The following is a 22537-nucleotide window of genomic DNA, read 5'->3' on the forward strand; positions in this document are numbered from 1 at the left end:
GGGAGGGGGAAGGAATTGCATTGGGAGTTATACCTGATATAAATAACGAATTGACGGGTGCTGACGAGTTGATGGGTGCAGCACACAGCAACATGGCACAAGTATACATATGTAACAAACCTGCACGTTATGCACATGTACCCTAGAACTTAAAGTATAAAAAAAAAAAAAAAAAAAACAGAATCTGGGGAGGAGCAAAATATTTGTCTAATTCAACCAATTACTTACATTATCTGAAAAATCTACCAATTCTCCCCTCTCCCATCCCCTGCCCAGAGGTCTCCCTTTGGAACCCTCTATCCTATTTTAATCTGAACAATTTGCCATCTAGGATTATTGCATCCTGGGGCTTTTTTTTTTTTTTTTTTTTTTTTTTTTAACACTACTGTCTCCTGGGGAGTAGTTCCAGTTTCTTGGATCCCACTTTTTCTTTTTTGCTTAGCTTTACTTCTTGATTCTATAGGAACATCTTTTCCAGGAGTTTTTAAAGAAAGGGTGCATAAGAGATGAATCTTCTGAGAAATTAGATATTCAAAAGTGAAATTATTAACCCATATATTTGATTGACAGTTTAGTAGAATATAGAATTCTGGGTCGAAAATAATTTTTCTTCAAAATTTAGAAAAGTATTGCTTATGTTTTCTAGCATCCTTTATTACTATTGAGAAATTTAATATTGATTTGTCAAGAAGACAGAAAATGAACAGTATAGGAGATCTGAATGCCAAAATTAAAAAGCTTGATACTTGACCTTTTGGACATATAGATTTTTATATTTAACAATTTAAGAACACACAGTTTCTCAAATATCCATGGAACATTTGTAAAAATTAACATGAATAAATCAGAAAACACATCAACACATTTCAAAGAGAGAATGATCTTTGACTATAACATAGTGAAATTAGAAGTTAATATAAAAAGATGAAAATCTTAAAAATTTCCCATGTATTTTGAAAATTTGAAAACACCACTAAATAATTAATGTAAATTAAAAATACCTAGAAGGTAATGACAATGAAAACACTACATAACAATATTTAAGAGATGCAGCAAAGGCAGTATTTTGAAGAAAATTTTTATTTTAAATATATTAGACAAGAAAGCTTTAAAAATGAATGAGCTCCATTTTGTGAAGTTATCATATGAAGAGAATAAACTTAAAGGAAAAAAGAAATACATGAAAGAGTGAATTTCCTTGCATACAGGAAAGACCTGCTGGGATTTTGGTATTGCATTGATTCTGTGATTCAATTTTTGGAGAAATTATATTTGCAGTTATGAAATTTTAGAAACATGAACAAAATTTTAGAACATACCAACTGTTTGATGCTTTAAAAACTTCTCTCAATTATGCTTTGTGGTTTTTAAAGGTGGAAGTCTTTTACATATTTTTTTTACCTTTTTCTCTGGGTATTTGGTGGTTCTTTTGATGCTATTATAAATTGTTTTACTCTTTGAATTTCATTTTCTATTTATTGGCTGCTGGCACGTGGGAATAAAATGAATTTTTGCATAAAAATGATAAAATTAGAGTATTACCATTTTGCAACTCTCAGTGAATTAATGCATCCAGGTATTGAACATCAACAGCTGTTAATATCACAGAAAGTCAGACATTATGAGCTTCTGATTAAAAGGAATCTAACATGAGTCAGATCAAGCCTCTGCATCCAGCTGCCAATTTGTGGGAAACACAAAGGATGGAGAAACATAATCTTCCTGGTGAGAATGTAATCAGCAAAACTGCTACTATGGGAAATTCTACATATGGGTCAAGATGCTCCAGGTTCTTCAACAGGTCAACTCTAAGGAAAATAAAGGGATGCAGAGGGAAACTTGTGGATTAAAAGAGATTTGGAAGAGATCTGCATACCTGGAGCAGAAGCTGCTGGAGTCTTAAACTGGTAGGAACACTTAAATGGTAATTTTGACAAATTGCTGAAGGTTGTTTATGGGCTAGCTAGAGATTGAGAAACTCCTGGGTCTGTAGTCTTAAGGGCAGCCTCATTTTTTTTTTTTTTTTTTTTGAGACGGAGTCTCACTCTGTCCCCCAGGCTGGAGTGCAGTGGCGCAATCTCGGCTCACTGCAAGCTCTGCTTCCCGGGTTCACACCATTCTCCTGCCTCAGCCTCCTGAGTAGCTGGGACTACAGGCACCCGCCACCATGCCCGGCTAATTTTTTGTATTTTTAATAGAGACGGGGTTTCAGCGTGGTCTTGATCTCCTGACCTTGTGATCTGCCCGCCTCGGCTTCCCAAAGTGCTGGGATTACAGGCATGAGCCACTGCGCCCGGCCAGCAGCCGCACATTTTTATGGATTTTACTTTTAGGAACCCCACAGTTTGTACTGTGAAGAGCCAAGAAAGATCTGGCAGGAAGAAAGGGAGAGTAACCATTGTGGAATATAGCCAGAGCCTTCTCCATAACAAAGACCTTCTCTCCAGAGGAAAAGACTATCAGTCTTATCCCACCTGGGAGAAGGGCATTTCTCTGACTCCAGCCCCTTCTAGTTTTACTGTCTCACTTAAGGGGAAAGGGAAATAAACTGATAAATACTTGTGACTGTCTCACCTAAGGGGGAAGGGAAATAAACTGATAAATACTCGTGAAGGTCACAGGCCCACTGAATGACAGATTTAATCGGAAGATAGCAGAATGCTTCCTTTCCCTCAACATCTTACCACCACACTAACAGGGCTACAGTGTAACTACTGGGTTACAGCCAAATGAGTTATAACTCACAGACTCTATCTGAGGGGGAGTTCTCAGGGAAGCCCAAAGACAACAGAGGACGTACAAACAGGGACACTGGAGGAATTTGAAGCCTCTGGCACTTACTACTGCAGCATGTATTAAACACAGCCAAACTCCTAACTGGATTAACATAAGACCTCACACTAAAGGCCTATTTAGACCAGTTCCTATTCCCAATACATTATGTCTGGCTTACAAAAAAATTACAAGTCATGCTAAAAGGAATAAATAACACAGCCTGAAGTATCTTCAAAGCAAGCATCAGAACCAGCCTCAGATATGACACATGACTTGAAATTAACAAGCAGGAAATTTAAAGTAACTATGATTAATATGATAAATACTCTGATGAAAAAAGTAGATAACATGAAAGAACAGATGGATAATGTAAGCAGAGAGATGGAAACTGTAGGAATGAATGAAAAACAAATGCTAGAAGTAAAAACTGCAACAGAAATGAAGAATGCCTTTGATGGACTATTCTGGACACAGCCAAGGAAAGAAGCTTGAAAATACATATGTCAGTGAAACTTCTCAGACAGAAAGGCAAAGAGAAAAATAGAGTTTAAAACAGCAACAGAACATCCAAGAATGTGAGATATTTTCAATAGATACAAGATGTGCAATCATATGAGAAGGCAAAGAAAGAACAGAAGAAATATATATTTGAAGGCTAGGAATTGATGCTTAAAAAGCCTCTGACAAAATGCAACATTGATTCGTGATAAACACTCTCAGCAAACTAGGAATAGAGGTAAATTTCGTCAACTTATTAAAGAAGGTCTTACAAAAAAGCCTACATTATACTTGATGGTAAGAAACCATACTTTCTCCCCAAGATTGGGAATGAGGTAAAGATGTCTTCTCTCACCACTATTAGTCAACATCATGTTGGATAACTTAGTGAAATAAGACAAGAAAATGAAATTAAAACTATATATATTGTGAAGGAAGAAATAAAACTGTCTTTGTTCACAGGTGACATGATTGTCTATGTAGAAAATTGCTAGGAAATGATAAACCTCCTGGAACATAAACAAGCAGAGCAAGGTTCCAGGACACAAGGTGAGTATATATAATTAGTTATTTTCCTGTATACCACAATGAAAAATTTAAAAAACACTACCATTTACAACAGCACCACAAAAAAAGAAAGTAGTACTTGGGCATAAATCTAACAGAATATATTCAAGATGTATAAGCAGAACACTGCAAAACTCTGATGAAAGAAATTGAAGATCTAAATAAACAGATTCTATATTTATAGATCAGAAGACTCAATATTGTTAAGATGTCAAGTCTTTCCAAGTTGATCTATAGATGCAGTGGAATCCCAGTCAAAATCCTAGAAAGCTATTTTTGTAGAGATTAACAAGTTGATTCGTAAGTTTATATGGAAAGCCTAGAAACCCAGAATAGCCAACATAATACTGAAGAAGAATAAAGTTGAAGGATTCACACAACTTGATTTCAAGACTTTTTATTACATTATAGTTATCCATGCAGTATGATATTGGTGAAAGAATAGGTCTATTTCAATCAATGGAACAGAATACAGAGCCCGGAAATAGACTCACACAGATAATAATCAAATAATCTTCGACAAAGGAGTAAAGGATTAAATGGTGAAAGGACAGTCTTTTCAACAAATTTACATTTATATGCAGAGTAGTGAACACAAATATTACACCTTTGACAAGAGTTACCTCAAAATGGACCATAAACCAAAATCTCAAATGTAAAACCGAAATCTTCTGGAAGAAAACACAGGAGGAACTCTAGGTGACCTTGGGTTTGGCTGTGAGTTTTTAGATACAGCACAAAAAACATAATCCATGAAAGAAAAAAAACTGGCAAGTTGGACTTTATTAAAGTTGAAAATTTCTGCTCTATAGAAGACACTGTTAAGAGAATTGAAAGACAAGCCACAGACTGCGAGAAAATATTTGCAAAATATATACCTAATAAAGGAATTGTATCCAAATATACCAATAACTGTAAGACTCAGTAAGAAGCATAGACTTTGGAAGACAGTTTGGCAGTTTCTTACAAAGCTAAACATAATCTTACCATACGATCCAGCATTCATGCTCCTAGGTATTTGCCCAAATGATTTGAAAACCATATGCCAAGACAAAAACCTGCATGCAGATGTTTATAATAACTTTATTCATAATCAGCAAAAACTGGAAGCAACCAAGGTGTCCTTCAGTAGGTGAATGGATAAACTATGGAACATCCAGACAGTAGACTATTATTCAGTGATGAAAATAAATGAGCTATCAAGCTACAAAAAGACATGGATGAATCTTAAATGTATATTGCTAAGGTAAAGAAGCCAATTTCAAAAGGCTACAGGCTACATGAGTCCAATTATATGACATTTTGGAGAAGACAAAACTATAGTGACAGCAAAAAGATTGGTGTTTGCCAGGGGAAGATGGGAGGTGAGGACTTAAATACAGTGAAACACAGGAGATTTGGGGCATGGTAAAACTAACTATCCTATATGATACTGAAATGGGGGAATACATGACACTGTGCAAAATCTATGGAATTCAACAGCACAAAAAGTGAACCATAATGTTTGCAAAGTTTTAAAAAATCACTTAGGGGATTGGGTGATCCCAGGATAGAATGCAGAATGTGATAAAATTACAAATGTATAAAATAACTTCACTGAAATGAATGAGGGAAAAAGGTGCTGATTTAATTGACTATGGAAATGAGTAGAGTCTGTAAGACTAAAGGTAAAAGAATCTAAACATAAGAACTGTAGTTGATAATGTATCCCATGAGTGTGTGGATTAACAATTCTGATAATGCTATACATGTATACTGAAATTGAACAATTAAGTAAATGAATAGCAGACGGAGTGAACCAGGTTACTCACTGTTGGAGTGGAAGTTCACAGATAAACGTGGGAAAAGGCTAGAATAACCCATGTAATAATGGATTAAAGTTGGAGACATCATTATGAACTCATGTTTAGTTTAATGTAGGCACATATAGTTTCATATGGAAATATTTAGAGATATTTTTAAAAACACATGGAAGGGCTGTGTCAAAAGAGCCTGAGGGATTGAAAGGGTTACCAATGGCTAAAGCTGGAATGGTTTGAGCAAGAAAATACAGTATTGGGTTATAATCTAAAATAATAAATATCCATAGGTCCATAATGATGCAAATAAATGATTAAAGGGAGAAGAGGGGAAAAAATCTACTATGCAGGATAATTTCCAATTTATGTAGATATTCTGCATCAAGAAGGTGGAATATAACTTCCCACCCCTTAAGTGTGAGCTGTGCATAGTGACATCCTTACAAAGAGTACAGTATGAAAAGTAGGAAAAAAGATTACGGTGAAGAAACCTGACAAACACTCCCTCAGGTGATCAAAGTCATCATCAACAGTGATAAGTCATGTTGGTATTGTATACCCTTGACATGTGACTAAAATGGTACTTTATCTCTGTGGTCTTTTTTCCTCAAATCCATAACTTTAACCTTGAGAAAAACATTAGATAAAGACCAATTGAGGGGCAGTCTACAAAACACTTAGCCACTACTTATTAAAACTGTCAAAATTATCAAAAACATGGAAAGTCTGAGAAACTGTCAAGAGGATAATTTAAGGAGACATGATGATTAATGTGGTATCCTATATGGGATCCGGGACCAGAAAATGTCATTAGGTTAGAAACTAAGGAAATCTACACTTAAACTCAAACAACCGAAGAAAATATAGATAAATTGAACTTCATCAAAATTTAAAACTTGTGCTTCAAATGATACTATAAATACAATGAATTCACAGAATAGAAGGGAAAAATAAATCATATAGCTAAGAGAGTTCTAGTATCCAGAATATATAGAGTTCTTATAATTCAACAATAAAGAGACAACCCATATTTTAAAGGGGTAAAGGATTTGAATAGACATTTCTCCAAAGAACATATACAAAAGGTCAATAGTACATGAAAAGATGCTCAGCCTCATTAGTCCTAAGGGAAACGTGACCCAAAGCCACAATGAGATATAACTTCACACCCATAGAACAACTATAATAAAAAGAGAATAAAAGTATTGGTGAGGATGTGGAGATACTGGAACCCTTATGCACTGATGATTGAAATGTGAAATGGTGCACTCAGAAAAACAGTTTGTCACTTCCTCAGAAATTAAACATAGAGTTACCGTATGAGCCATCAATTTCACTCATAGGTATACCTGAGAGAATTTAAAACACATGTTCACCCAACAACTTGTACACAAATATTCATGGCATTATTCATATAGCCAAAAAGTGAAAACCCAAATGTCCATCAACTGATAAATGGGTAAACAAAAATGTCATATAGCTCTACAATGGAATGTCATTCAGCAATAAAATGAAATTAAGTACTTATACATGCTACAACATTGATGCACCTTGGAAACGTTACGCTAAGTGAAAGATGCCAGTAACAATCATCAGATAAATGCAAATAAAAACTACAATAAGATACCATTTCACACCATTCAGAATGGCTATTAAGAAAAGTCAAAAAGCAACAGATGCTGGTGAGGCTGCAGAGGGAGCACCTACACACCTACACACTGCTTGTGGGAATGTAAATTAGTCAATGTGGAAAGCAGTTTGGAGAGTTCTCAAAGAACTTAAAACAGAACTACTATTCAGCCCAGCAATCCCATTACTGGGTATATACTCAAAAGAAAATAAATTGTTCTACCAAAAAAACACATGTACTTATATGTTCATCGCAGCACCATTCACAATAGTAAAGACATGAAATCAACGTAGGTGCTCAACAGTGGATTGGATAAAGAAAAGGTGGTACATATATACTATGGAATACTATACAGCCGTAAAAAGGAATGAAATTATGTCCTTTTCAGCAAAATGGGTTCAGCTGGAGGCCATTATCCTAAATGAATTAATAACAGGAACAGAAAACCAAATACCACATGTTCTCACTTATAAGTGGGAGCTAAACATTGGGTGCTTGTGGACATAACGATGGCAACAATAGACACTGGGGACTGCTTGAGGTGGGAAGGAGGGTGGTGGGCAAGGCTTGGAAAAACTAACTGTTGAGTACTACGCTCACTACCTGGGTGACGGAATCAATCATAAACCAAACTTCAGCATCATGCAATATACCCATGTAACAAAACTGTGCATGTACCTCCTGAATCTAAAATAAAAGTTGAAATTAATTAAAAAGCCAGTAACAAGAGACCGCATGTTTTATGATTCCATTTATATGAAGCGTCCAGAATAGGCAACTCTATAGAGACAAAAAGCAGATTAGTGGTTACCTAGGGCTACAAGTGGGGATGAGGCGTTGGGAGGTGACTGGTAATGGGTACATGGTTTCTGTTTTGGGTAACAAAAATACTCTAGAATTAGATAGTGGTAAATATACTAAACCCTACTGAATTGCACACTTAAAAAGGATGAACGATATGGTATGTGAATGATATCCCGGTAAAGATTTTAAAAACTAAGGAAATCTGGATAAAGTATGCACTTTAGTTAATAATAATGAATCAATATTGGCTCATTAATTATAAGAAATATACCATACCGATGTAAGATGATGGTATGGAAAGCTAGGTTTGGGGATTGTGGGAACTCTGGGCTATCTTTATAGTTTTTCTGTAAATCTAAAACCATTCTGAAAAATAGAATTTAATTCAAAAAAATGAAAGCAGCTGTTTCAGTGTCAGAAGTGAAAACAGAATCCTACTTATGAAAACAGAAAGATAATTGGAGCCAGCTGTTTTAGAAAAAAGACATGAGGTCAGTGGGGGGGAATCTTATTGAATTGTAAGGCATGAATTGAATATATTCACCAAAACTCTTGACAGCATTGGTAGAAAATCTGGCTAACTCTTATGCAAACTGAATATTTGCATGGCTACTAAGTTTTTCAGCCCAAATGATTCACCTTCTTTACCCTTACATTTATGTACTTGTATCAGAGTATTTATCATGTAGGTTGTGAAAATAAATACGCTGGAGTCCCCACATTACAGAAGGTGGCATGGTACTCACATTCAGAACAGAGAGCAGTTCTGTTCAAGAACCTATTTACAACTGTATTAGTCCATTCTCACACTGCTATAAAGAACTACCCCAGACTGAGTGATAAAGGAAAGAGGTTTAATTGACACATTTCACATAGCTGGGGAGGCCTCAGGAAACTTACAATCATGGCAGAAGGGTATCGCTTCTTGGCCTTTTGACTAAGATGAAGTGTAGAATCATGGCAAAAGTGAAAGCAAACATGTCCTTCTTCACATGGTGGCAGGAGAGAGAGTGAGTTCCGAGCAAGGAGGGCAAAGCTAAAAACCATCAGATCTCATAAGAACTCACTCACTCTCACAAGAACAGCATGGGGGTAACTGTCCCCATGATGCAACTACCTTTCCCTGGGTCCCTCCCATGACATGTGGGGATTGTGGGAACTACAATTCAAGATGAGATTTGGTTGGGGATACAGCCAAACTGTATCAAACAAGATTTGTTAAATTATATTTCAAATCTCCCTAGCGGAGAAAAGACAAATGCAGATTCTAGCATGGGAAAAGAAACAGAATGAGTCATGTCAAGGTTTTAATCCAAGTCATTCAGTGATTAAAAAAAAAAAAGAAAAAAGAGATTTTTTTTTCCCTTATTGTTTCAACTCTATATGAGAGGTAAACCTTTCCTTTCATTGTAAAATTATTTTCATTTTCATCCTTCAAGGCCAAGTCTTCTGTGAAACTTCACTTTCTCCCTGATCCATACTATATTCCTTTGTTGAACTCCTCTAATTAATATGCATGGCATCACAACATCAATTCATGAATAAGAGACTGTTAGAATGTTTATTAATTGGCCGGGTGTGGTGGCTTACGCCATGTACAGTTTCTCCTTCTCTACTAAATCATTTTCATCTGCATATTACAAGCTCCAGACTCCCTTACCTTAACCAGAAAAAAAAAGGAAAGAAAGGGAAAGCTTCCTTGACACTTTCTGAACTTTCCTAGTTCATTTCCTAGAAATATTTCTCAAATTCTATCTCTCTGTCTTCGGGTCTTCACCTTTCAAGCATTCTATAAATTTTTAAAATTAAAATTTGAACTCAGGCCAGGCATGGTGGGCTCATGCCTGTAATGGCAGCACTTTGGAAGGCTGAGGTGATAGGACCACTTGCGCCTAGGAATTTGATACCAGCATGGCCAATGTGGCAAAACCCAAAAAGAAAAATCAGGCAGGTGTGGTGGCGCATGCCTATAGCCCCAGCTACTTGGGAGGCTGAGGTGGGAGGATCATCTGAGCAGTGGGAGGTAAAGGATGCAGTGAGCTGTGGTTATGCCACTGCACTCCAGTCTTGGTGACAGAGTGAGACCTTGTCTCGAATGAATGAGTGAATCAATAAATAAAAATTTGAACTTAAATGTAATAAGTGTATTTGATATATATCTACCACTTGATATCTCTCTCTTTTTATAGAAACATTTAAAGCTCAACCTTTCATGTCTGAAAATATCTTTATACTATCCTTGTACTTAATTGATAGTTTGCTGGCTTTAGAATTTTAGGTTGGAAGTCATTTTTCCTTAGAATGTTGAAGGCATTGCTCAGTTATCTTCCGGCTTCCAGTATTGATCCTGGGAAGTTTGCAGCCACTTTGATTCCTAATCTTTTGGACGTTGATCTGTTCCCACTCTCTTCCCTGAAAGCATTTGGAATTTTCTCTTTGGCTTGCTTTTCTGAAATTCATGATGGTAAATCTTGGTGAGAATCTATTTTCATTTGTTTTGCTTGACTCTCTGGAGCCCTTTCAGTCTGGGTAACAAGACCTTCAATTCTGAGATATTTTCTTGAATTCCTTCATTGTTGATTTCCAATCCATGTTTTTCTGTGCTCTCTTTCTAGAACTATTATTTGGATGTTGACCTTCTGAGTTGATCAGCAGTTTTAAGGTTTTTTCTCTTCTGTTTTTCATTTCTGAGTTTTTTTCTGTATTTTTAGGAAGATGTCCTTGACTTTTTTCCAACCTTCCTAGTGAGTTTTTTTTCCTGTGATACTATTTTCTCTCTTTAAAAATCTTTCCAGCTTAAAGTGTGCAATCCAGTGGTTTTTAGTACATCCACAGGGTTGTGCAACTACCACACATCACTATCAATTTTAGAACATTTTCATTACCCAGAAATAAAGCTCTGTACCCATTGATAGTCACACCCCTATTTCTCCACACCTCAGCCTTAGGTCACCACTAATCTGCTTTCTGCGTCTACAGAGTTGCCTATTCTGAACACTTCATTTAAATGGAGTCATATAATATATGGTCTCCTGTCACTGGCTTTTTTCACTTAGCAAAATGTTTTCAAGGTCCATCCATGTTGTAGCATGTATCAGTACTTCATTCCATTTTATTGCTGACTGACATTCCATCGTGTCTATACTACATTTTGTTTATCCATCAGTTGGTGGACATTTGGGTTGTTTCCAGTTTTTGACCATATGAATAACGCTGCCATGAACATTTGTGTACAAATTGTGTGACTTTTTTTTTTTTTTTTGAGACAGAGTCTTGCCCTGTTGCCCAGGCTGGAGTGCAGTGGCACGATCTCAGCTCACTGCAAATTCCGCCTCCCGCGTTCAAGCTATTCTCCTGCCTCAGCCTCCTGAGCAGCTGGGATTACAGGGCACACGCCACCACCACACGTGGCTAATTTTTGTATTTTTAGTAGAGACGGGGTTTCACCATGTTGGTCAGGCTGGTCTCAAACTCCTGACCTCGTGATCTGCCCGCCTCGGCCTCCCAAAGTGCTGGGATTACAGGTGTGAGCCACCACACCCGGCCGTGGACACAAGTATTTTAAACTCCTTTGGGCATACCTAAGGACTGAAATTACTAGCTGCTATGATAACTCTGTTTAATATTTTGAGGAACTGCCAAACTTTTTCCAAGTGTACCCATTTTACATTTCCACCAGCAGTTTGTGAGGGTTCTGATTTCTCCACATCCTCATCAACATTTATTATTGTCCATCTTTTTAATTATATTTATCCTACTGGGTGTGATTTGGTACCTCGGTTTTATTTATTTGTTTTGTTTTGGGTTTTTTTGTTTTGTTTTGTTTTGTTTTGTTTTTGAGACAGAGTCTTTTTCTGTCTCCCAGGATGGAGTTGTAGTGGCATGATCATAGCTCAGTGCAGCCTCAGTCTCCCAGGCTCAATCAATCCTCCCACCTCAGCCTCCTGAGTAGCTGGGACCGCAGGCACACACCACCATGCCTAGCTAATTTTTAGTAGAGACGAGGTCTCTCACTGTTGCCCAGGTTGGTCTCGAATTCCTCAAGCTCAAGCAGTCTTCCCGCCTTGGCCTCCCAAAGTGCTGAGATGATGGGCATAAGCTGCTATGCCTCCCTGGTACCCCAGTTTTGATATGCATTTTCCTGATGGTTAATGATGTTGAGTATCATGTAATTGCTGCCGCCAGCCCATGCAGTGTGTCCCCCCACCGTGCTGCCACCCTGCTCCTCCGCCTGTCACAATGGAAGAAGAGATTGCCACTCTGGTCATTGACAGTGTCTCTGGCATGTGCAAAGCTGGATTTGCTGGGGACGATGCCCCCCGAGCTGTGTTCCCCTCCATCCTCAGGCACCCCTGGCACCAGGGCATGATGGTGGGCATGGGCCAGAAGGACTCCTATGTGGGTGATGAGGCCCAAAGCAGGCGCGACATCCTGACCCTGAAGATTGGGACTCTGACCCCATCAAGCACGGCATCATCATCAACTGGGATGATATGAAGATTTGGCACCACACCTTCTACAGTGAGCTGCGTGTGGCCCCAGAGGAGCACCTGGTGCTGCTGACGGAGCCCCTTGTGAACCCCAAGGCCAACAGAGAGAAGATGACCCAGATCATGTTTGAGAACTTCAACACCGTATCCATGTACGTGGCCATCCAGACTGTGCTGTCTCTCTATGCCTCTGGACGCACCACTGGCATTGTTATGGACCCTGGAGATGGGGTCACCCACATGATGCCCATCTGCGAGGGCTCTACCCTCCCCCACGTCATCCTACGTCTGGATCTGGCTGGTGGGGACCTGACTGAGTACCTCATGAAGATCCTCACTGAGCGCAGCTACAGCTTCACCACCATGGCTGAGTGGGAGATCGTGGGTGACATCAAGGAGAAGCTGTGCTATGTCACCCTGGACTTCGAACAGGAGATGACCACCACTGCATCCTCCTCCTCCCTGGAGAAGAGCTAGGAGCTGTACAACGGCCTGGTCATCACCATCAGCAACGAGTGGTCCTGGTGTCTAGAGGCACTGTTACCGCCTTCCTTCCTAGGCATAGAATCTTGCAGCATCCATGAGACCACCTTCAACTCCATCATGAAGTGTGATGTGGACATCTGCAAATACCTACATGCCAACAAGGTGCTGTCCGGTGCCACCACCATGTACCCAGGCATCACCAACAGGATGCAGAAGGTGATCACTGCCCTGGCACCCGGCACCATGAAGATCAAGATCATTGCGTCCCCAGAGCACAAGTACTCTGTGTGCATCCGCGGCTCCATCCTGGCCTCACTGTCCACCTTCCAGCAGATTTGGATTAGCAAGCAGGAGTACAATGAGCTGGTCCCTCCATCGTCCACCGCATATGCTTCTAAATGGACTGCAAACAGATGCATAACATTTGCTGCATGGGTTAATTCAGAAGCATAAATTTGCCACTGCCAAATGCATACACTTCATGCTAGCCTCACGAAACTGGAATAAGCCTTCAAAAAAAAATTGTCCTTGAAGCTTGTACCTGATATCAGCACTTGATTGTAGAACTTGTTGCTGATTTTGACCTTGTATTCAAGTTAACTGTTCCCCCTTGGTATTTGTAGAATACCTATCCATATCTTTGATTTCACCCCTTAGTACATGTGGCTTGGTCACTTTGTGGCTGATGTAAGAACGTGCTTGTGGAAGACAAGTCTGTGGCTTGGTGAGTCTACGTGGCCAGCAGTCTCCGATCTGTGCAGGGTATTAATGTGTCAGGGCTGAGTGTTCTGGGATTTCTCTAGAGGCTGGCAAGGGCTCCTGAACAAGTGGTTTCTGTCCTGCCAGGCTGTCAGGGTTGGAAAAGTCCAAGCCACAGGACCCAGTTTCCTTTCTTAGCTGATGTTTTCCTGCCAGAACACCGTGGGCTGTTAACTTGCCTTGAGTTGGAAGCAGTTTGTATTTTCACCTGTAAATGTATTAATCCTTTTAATTTATGTAAGGTTTTTTTGTATGCAATTCTCAATTCTTGAAAGAGATGACAACAAATTTTGGTTTTCTACTGTTACATGAGAATACTAGGCCCCAGCAACATGTCATTGTGTAAGGAAAAATAAAAGCGCTGCCGTAAAAAAAAAAAAAAAAAAAAAATCTTTTTATGTGATTTTGGCTATTTGTATATGTTCTTTGCAGAAATATCTATTCAAATCTTTTGACTATTTTAGGATTGGGTTGCCTTTTTATTATTGAAATATATATAAGAGTACTTTATATATTCTGGATACCAAACCCTTATCAGATATATGATTAGCAAATATTTTCTCCTGTTCTATGAGTTGAATTTTTACTTTATTGATAGTATCTTTTGAAACACAAGAAATTTTGTTAAAGTCCAAATGTGTTTATTTTTTCCTTTGTTGGTTGTGGTTTTGAGGTCATATCTGTTATCTAGTCTGAGGTCACAAAGATTTATGGCTATATTTTCTTTTAATAATTTTATAGATTTAGCTCTTACATTTAGGCCCTTCATCCATTTTGAGTTAATTTCTGTATGTAGTATGAAATAGTGGTCTAAATTCATTATTTTGGATATGGACATATGTTTGTCCCAGCACCATTTGTTGAAAATGCTCTTTTTTCTCCATTGACTTGTCTTGGTACCCTCACCAAAAGTCAATTGATCATAAATGTGAAGGTTTATTTCTGGGTTTCTCCTATTTATGTTTTTAGCTTCCAAGAGCTCTTTGTTTTTCTTCAATTGCTTCCTTATTCGTCCTGTTTTTCTATCATGGGTCATTATCTTTGTGAAGATATTAATAATGGCTTTTAAAGCTTTCGTTTCTCTGCATAGTCTCTATTTCTCCAGGTTACCTTTTTCCCTGTTCATGATTTTGATCTCTGTGTTTTATTCCATAGTGTCTATTAAAATATGTATTATTCTCAAATTGTCTGTTCAAGTTTAAAGACAGAGCGCTAAAGGCTAATTGAAAGCTCTGTGTGTTTAAGTAGAGTTTACCAGCTGTGGGCCTCACTGTCAGATGATCTAGTAGACCTTATCAATATGGCAATATCTAAATTGTTTTTCTTAAGCAACTTAGAAAGCTCTCTATTACTCTTCATGGAAGGGTATAATCATGGCTCCCAGCATTCTGCAGTTTCAGTGTGGAGTGGACTGGGTTTTTTCAAATGTTAGAAAGTAAGTTTTCCCTTAGTTCTACATGTTTTCAGTAAAGCATCTGCATCTTCAAAAGTGTCTAGTGGTCCCTAGGCCAAAAACCCTGCTTTTTAACTTCTTCAGAGAATAAATTCTGGTTTCCTGTATGGATTAAGGGGCACCAAGGTGATGAGTCACCCGGTGAAGTACAACAGTGGATATGACATAGAGGCCTAAGTGCTTCTTAAAACTCAGCTCAGCTGTATGTATAACACCACTTCCAGAGACTTTTGGAGGTTCCATGGTATAAACCAGGCTGCTTTTTCCCACTGCTGGCTTAGAACTCAGCTTTCTCAAATCTGCAGTCAGTTACCACTCCCTCCATTCTCCAATATCCATAATTTTGTTGCTGCAATTTCTTCTTCCATTCTCTTCATCCTTGTGGATTTATAACTAAAAAGAAAACCAAAAATAAAGCAACCCTTTACATTCATTGTAGCTGGATTTCTGGAGGTAAAAAGTTAACTATTTGTGTTCATTCTGTCATCTTTAACCAAAAGAGAGAATATTAAACAATGTTTTTGCTATTGGTTTGTGATTTATGTTATATGTGCATTGGAGCCAAGGATAAAATCTTTGAAATTTGTTGAGGCTTGCTTTATAAGCCTTGGATTGATTGATTTTTATAAATGTTTCATATGTGCTTAAGAAGAATGTACTGTATAATTGTTGGTATCTAAATCATTTGTTGGATCAAACTTGCTAATTATTATATAAATATTCACATACTTGGTAATTTTCTTATTCTTAATCTATCAATTATCTAGAGAAGTTTGTTAAAATCTACCACTTCAATTGTAGACTTGTCAGTTTCTCCTTGTAAATCTGTCAACTTTTGCTTATATCATATATTTAGAAGCTATGAATTAGGACCATACATGTTACAGAGTAGTTCTATCTTCTTGCTAGATTACTCCTATTAATCATATATAATAGGCCTCTTTATTTCTCTATCAATGCTTTTTGCCATTAGTTCTGTTTTATCTATCGTATAGTTTTGTTTAATTTTAGCCTGGTATATCTTTTTCTGTCCCTTTACTTTCAGCCTTTCTATGTTTATCTATTTTATGTGTATCTCTTGCAAAATAGCCTATAAATGAATTTTTAGAATCAATCTGACAATATTTGTCTTAACTTGAAATTTTACATTTATTATAATTACTGATATGTTAGATTTATTTCTGTTGTTTGTATAATGCTCACTACTGTGTTTTTACTATTTATCATTTTCTTTTTCTTCCCTGCCTTCTACCAGATTACAAGCCCTCCCACTCTTTTTTCAGTCCATTAATTTGGAAGTTATATATTCTGTTTGTATTATGTTAGTGAATACTCTTAAAATTTTAAAGTTGCAGTTGACTTAAAGTCCAAATTCAGTCAAATTCTTTATTCTTCTCCAGAACAACTCCACAGTCTTGTTCTGATTATGTGTTATTATTGTCCAGTTTTTATACTTGTTTTTATATTCAAATTTGTTCTTTTTTGTTGTCCTGTGGCTTGGATTTATACAGGAGTCTTAATTCTGCCTTATGCAGACTCTTCCTCCTCCCTATATTTAGTTGATTGGACTAGGGGTAGACACTGGATCTAAGTCAGGCTAACCCCTGGAAACCTGAAACTGGGCCCAAGAGACACTAGTTGGCTAGTTGGACCTAGCGAGAAGCCAGAGATGAGAGAGAGGGAAAATTTGATTCCTGATGACTTTGCAGTTTCTGATTCCAGTTTCTCAAGAGGTGCAGCTTTGGAGTTCTCTGACATATTCCTGTATCCTTGCAATAAATTCTCCTTTTTTGTTAAAGTAATTTATAGTGGGTTTCTTTCTTGTTATCAAAGGAACTTGAAAATGCCATTCTCCTTCCCAGAATTACTAATTTTAAATTAATTATATCATTGCACATCTGTTTAGTACTTCATAGCTTACTGAATATGTACTGTCTTTAATTATTCTCATCACAACAATGTGAATATTAATGGTTTTTCAACTAGATAAATGAGGAAACTGAGGCCCAGACTCATAAAATGATTGGCCCAAGTTCTTAAAGATGTGGTTGATCAGCTTATATGAAAACCCAGGTGTTATTTTTAGCCTGGTGGCTTCCTATGCATCATTGCATTCTAAATTAGCCTAAGGTTGTCACAAAGGTTGTTTTTGTAACATAGAGCTTCATCTTCTCCAAAGAAATAGAATTGAGGTTATAGGGAAAATCTTTTATATTAAATGTTTAGATAATATAATGAGAAATCTGTTATTCTATTTGGAGGAAAATTACTTTGGGTACAATTTATATGATATCAGTTGCTATGATATATGGTTTTTAATAATCAACACAGGTGGAGGCTTATAATAAAAGGGTGCCTTGCTATTATGGTAGAAGAATGAAATAACCTGCAGTCCACATTTATCTGTGAATGCTACTCAATTTTCTTTCTTCTTAGCCTTGCAGTTTTCTTTAAATTAGAAAATTAAATCTTCAGGGTCATTATTTTAAAAGATATTCTATTCTTCCTCTTCCCTGATAACAAATTCCTTATATATTAAGAATTACTGGAGCAATATTTTATCCTGTATATGGCCAGTGATTTAAAGGATGCTTTCCATTTCTGAAATTGCATTAGGAGTACATAAATGCTTTTAAAAAATTATTTATTCAGTAAAGCAAGTATTATACCTATTTGCAACACTAGGCCACATGTGAGATTTTTAAAACAATGAGTTAGTCACTGTCTTTAAAGAGCATATAGCTGATAATATTACCAGCCAATATTCTTTGAATACTTACTATTCGCCAGTCACTGTTGTAAATATTTTAGATCATATGTTAATTCACTTAATCTTCACAACAATCTTGTGAGGTATATACTATTATTATCACCATTTTATAGATAAGAGTATTGAGGTACCTTTACAGAGAAGGTAGAGTAACAAGCTCAAGTCACATAGCTAGTAAGTTGTAAAGCCAGGACTAGAATGTATGCCTGACTCGCTGCAAAGTTCATGCTTTTTCTTCTTATGCCATGCTGCCTTTAGAACTGGGGAAAACAGTCTAGTGGGGAGGCTAATGAAATAAACCAGTGTGAGGCGATAAGTTCCTGGAGTAAGGGCAGTCATATTACCACATTTCTTGAATTTTCTCAGTAGTGATTTCAGATACTCTGCTTGTCTCTATGAGCCATGAAAATGTTAGGCAAAATCTTGTGTTTTAGTACATAGAGTAATTGCTTTTTGAACCTAGAAGTAATTATATTTCTTTTCTCAGACTTTGTGTACAAATTTTTTATTACACTAACGTGATCACCATGGGAAGTGAGAATGGAGAAAAAAAGATTTCAAGGGAATCATACTAATAATACATATTCACCTTTTTTATCAGTCATTACTAGGTAACATGATCACCATGGGAAATGAGAATGGAGAAAAAAAAGATTTCAAGGGAGTCATACTAATAATACATATTCACCTTTTTATCAGTCATTACTAGGTAACATGATCACCGTGGGAAGTGAGAATGGAGAAAAAAATGATTTCAAGAGAATCATACTAATATACCTTTTTATCAGTCATTACTAGGTGTTAGACACTATGCTAAGTGTTTTACCTGTTTTAATTTAACCTCACAACAATTCTGTTAGGTAAGTATTATTACTCACCAAAGCTAAGAAAGGTTAAATAAGTTGTTCAATCTCACATGGCTCATTAGTGATAGAACTGTGTTTTGAACACAGGTCTATCCCATTACAGAGCTATTTGAAACTGCTTCTGGAAACAAATTTGATGTCACTCGAATAGCCCATGTTGCTAGGATTACAACATGTCAGATGCCTCTGTAGTGACAGATGGTTTGGATAACAAGATTGATTAAAGTTAACTTTGACCTGAGAAATTGTGTGGTTTTAGATGGAAAAAGAGGTGTTGAAGGAAGACTGAGCCGGCTGCTGACCAATGGGATAGAATTTGAGAGGGAGAAGTGTTGGAAGTGTAGTTACAGTTTCCTCCCTGATTATTTCCTTATTAACTTTACTACTCAGTGCAAGTTTGCAACAGGGCAATCTTGCTACAGTATCTCCTCTGTGATCTAGTCTCCATACCTAGTTAGGTTAATATGTAAAGTTAAGCATTGAACTTGATATCAGTGACCCAATTAAGATGGGTTCACTCCCAAGAAAATTCATGTAAGAATAACTCTAAGCATGGCCATAGATTTAATCAAACCTTGCATAGAATTTTTTTCTTTTTTTAAAAAAATTATTTTTCTTTGAAGTTCCAGGGCACATGTTCCAGGATGTGCAGGTTTGTTACATAGGTAAATGTGTGCCATGCTAGTTTGCCGCACCTATCAACCCATCCCATAGGTGTTAAGCCCAGTATGCATTAGCTGTTTTTCCTAAAGCTCTCCCTCCCCTACCCCAACCCCTGGCAGGCCCCAGTGTGTTGTTCCCCTCCCTGTGTCCATATGTTCTCATTGTTCAGCTTCTACTTACAAGTGAGAATATGCGGTGTTTGGTTTTCTGTTCCTGTGTTAGTTTGCTGAGGATAATGGCTTCCAGCTCCATCCATGTCCCTGGAAAGGACATGATTTCGTTCCTTTCTATGATGGCATAGTATTCCATGGTATATATGTACCACATTTTCTTTATCTGGTCTATCATTGAGGGGCATTTGGGTTGATCCCATGTCTTTGCTATTGTGAATAGTGCTGCAATGAACATATATGTGCATGTATCTTTGTAATAGAATGATCTATATTCCTTTGGGTATATACCCAGTAATGGGATTGCTGGGTCAAATGGTATTTCTGGTTCTAGGTCTTTGTGGAATTGCCACACCATCTTCTACAATGGTTGAACTAATTTACATTCTCACCAACAGTGTAAAAGTGTTTTTATTTCTCCGCAACCTTGCCAGCATCTGTTGTTTCTTGGCTTTTTAATAATTGCCATTCTGACTGGTGTGAGATGGTATCTCATTGTGGTTTTGATTTGCATTTCTCTAATGATCAGTGATGTTGAGATTTTTTTCATATGTTTGCTGGCTGTATGAATGTCTTCTTTTGAGAAGTGTCTGTTCATGTCTTTTGCCCACTTTTTAATGGAGTGGTTTTTTTTCTTGTAAATTTGTTTAAACTCATTGTAGATTCTGGATATTAGACCTTTGTCAGATGGATAGATTACAAAAATTTTCTTCCACTCTATAGGTTGGCTGTTCACAGTGATCATAGTTTCTTTTGCTGTGCAGAAGCTCTTTAGTTTAATTATATCCCATTTGTCAATTTTTGCTTTTGTTACAGTTGCTTTCATCATGACATCTTTGCCTGTGCCTATGTCCTAAATGGTATTGCCTACATTTTCTTCTAGGGTTTTTATAGTTTTGGATTTTACATTTAACTATTTAGTCCATCTTGAGTTAATTTTTGTATAAAATTTAAGGAAGGGGTCCAGTTCAATTTTCTGCATATGGCTAGCCAGTTCTCCCAGCACCATTTATTAAATAGGGAATCCTTTCCCCATTGCTTGTTTTTGTCAGGTTTGTTGAAGATCAGGTGGTTATAGTTGTGCAGTCTTATTTCTGAGTTCTCTATTCTGTTCCATTGGCCTGTGTGTCTGTTTTTGTGCCATTACCATATGTTACTGTAGCCATTTACTGTAGCCTTTTAATGTAGTTTGAAGTCCAATAGTGTGATGCCTCCAACTTTGTTCTTTTTGCTTAGGATTGTCTTGGCTATACAAGCTCTTTTTTGGTTTCATATGAATTTTAAAATAGTTTCTTCTAATTCTGTGAAGAATGTCAATGGTAGTTTAATGGGAATAGCATTGAATCTATAAATTACTTTGGGGAGTATGGTTATTTTCACCATATTGATTCTTCCTGTCCGTGAACATGGAATGTTTTTCCGTTTGTTTGTGTCCTCTCTGATTTCCTTGAGCAGTGGTTTGTAGTTCTTCTTGAAGAGGTCCTTCACTTCCCTTGTTAGCTGTATTCCTAGGTATTTTATTCTTTTTAGCAATTGCGAATGGGAGTTTATTCATGATTTGGCTCTCTGCTTGCCTGTTGTTGGTATATAGGAAAGCTTGAGACTTTTGCACATTGATTTTGTATCCTGAGACCTTGCTGAAGTTGGTTATCAGCTTAAGAAGCTTTTGGGCTCAGACAATGCGGGTTTTCAAGATATAGGATCATGTCATCCGTAAACAAAGACAATTTGACTTCCTCTCTTCCTATTTGAATATCCTTTTTTTCTTTCTCTCGGCTGACTGTCCTGGCCAGAACTTTCAGTATTACGTTGAATAGGAGTGGTGAGAGAGGGCATCCTTGTCTTGTGCTGGTTTTCTTTTTTTTTTGAGATGTAGTCTCGCTCTGTCACCCAGGCTGGGGTGCTGTGGCCGGATCTCAGCTCACTGCAAGCTCCACCTCCCGGGTTCATGCCATTCTCCTGCCTCAGCCTCCCGAGTAGCTGGGACTACAGGCGCTGCCACCTCGCCCGGCTAGTTTTTTTTTTTTGTATTTTTAGTAGAGACGGGGTTTCACCGTGTTAGCCAGGATGGTCTCGATCTCCTGACCTCGTGATCCGCCCGTCTCGGCCTCCCAAAGTGCTGGGATTACAGGCTTGAGCCACCGCGCCCGGCCATTGTGCTGGTTTTCAAGGGGAATGCTTGCAGCTTTTGCCCATTCAGTATGATATCGACTGTGGGTTTGTCATAAACGGCTCTTATTATTTTGAGGTATGTTCCCGGTACCTAGTTTATTGAGAGTTTTTAACATGAAGGTATGTTGAATGTTATCAAAGGACTTTTCTGCATCTATTGAGATAATCCTATGGTTTTTGTCTTTAGTTCTGTTTATGTGATCGATTACACTTACTGATTTGAGTATGTTGAACAAACCATGCATCCCAAGAATGAAGCCAATTTGATTGTGGTGAATAAACTTTTTGGTGTGCTGTTGTATTCAGTTTGCTAGTATTTTATTGAGAACTTTTGCATCGATGTTTATCAGGGATATTGGCCTGAAGTTTTCTTTTTTTATTGTTTCTCTGCCAGGTTTTGATATAAGGTGATAATGGCCTTATAAAATGAGTTAGGGAAGAGTCCCTCCTTTTCAATTGTTTGGAATAGTATCAGAAGAAAGGATATCAGCTCGTTTTTTAGCTCTGGTAGAATTCAGCTGTAAATCCATCTGGTCCTGGGCTTTTTTTGGTTGGTAGGCTATTTATTAATGTCTCAGTTTCAGAACTTGTTATTGGTCTGTTCAGGGATTCAACTTCTTCCTGGTTCAGTCTTG

At 37.5% G+C, this 22537-nt stretch overlaps 1 protein-coding gene and 1 pseudogene across 1 annotated transcript in view; both read left to right on the top strand.

Annotated features, from left to right (window-relative positions):
- Positions 1-22537, top strand: part of SYN2 (synapsin II) — a 188165-nt gene that overhangs the window by 53055 nt on the left and 112573 nt on the right. The window lies entirely within an intron of this gene.
- Positions 12313-13447, top strand: LOC105519097 (annotated as a pseudogene).

This window comes from Colobus angolensis, unplaced genomic scaffold (genome assembly GCF_000951035.1).
Source record: "Colobus angolensis palliatus isolate OR3802 unplaced genomic scaffold, Cang.pa_1.0 Scaffold34, whole genome shotgun sequence".
Lineage (NCBI taxonomy): Eukaryota > Metazoa > Chordata > Mammalia > Primates > Cercopithecidae > Colobus > Colobus angolensis.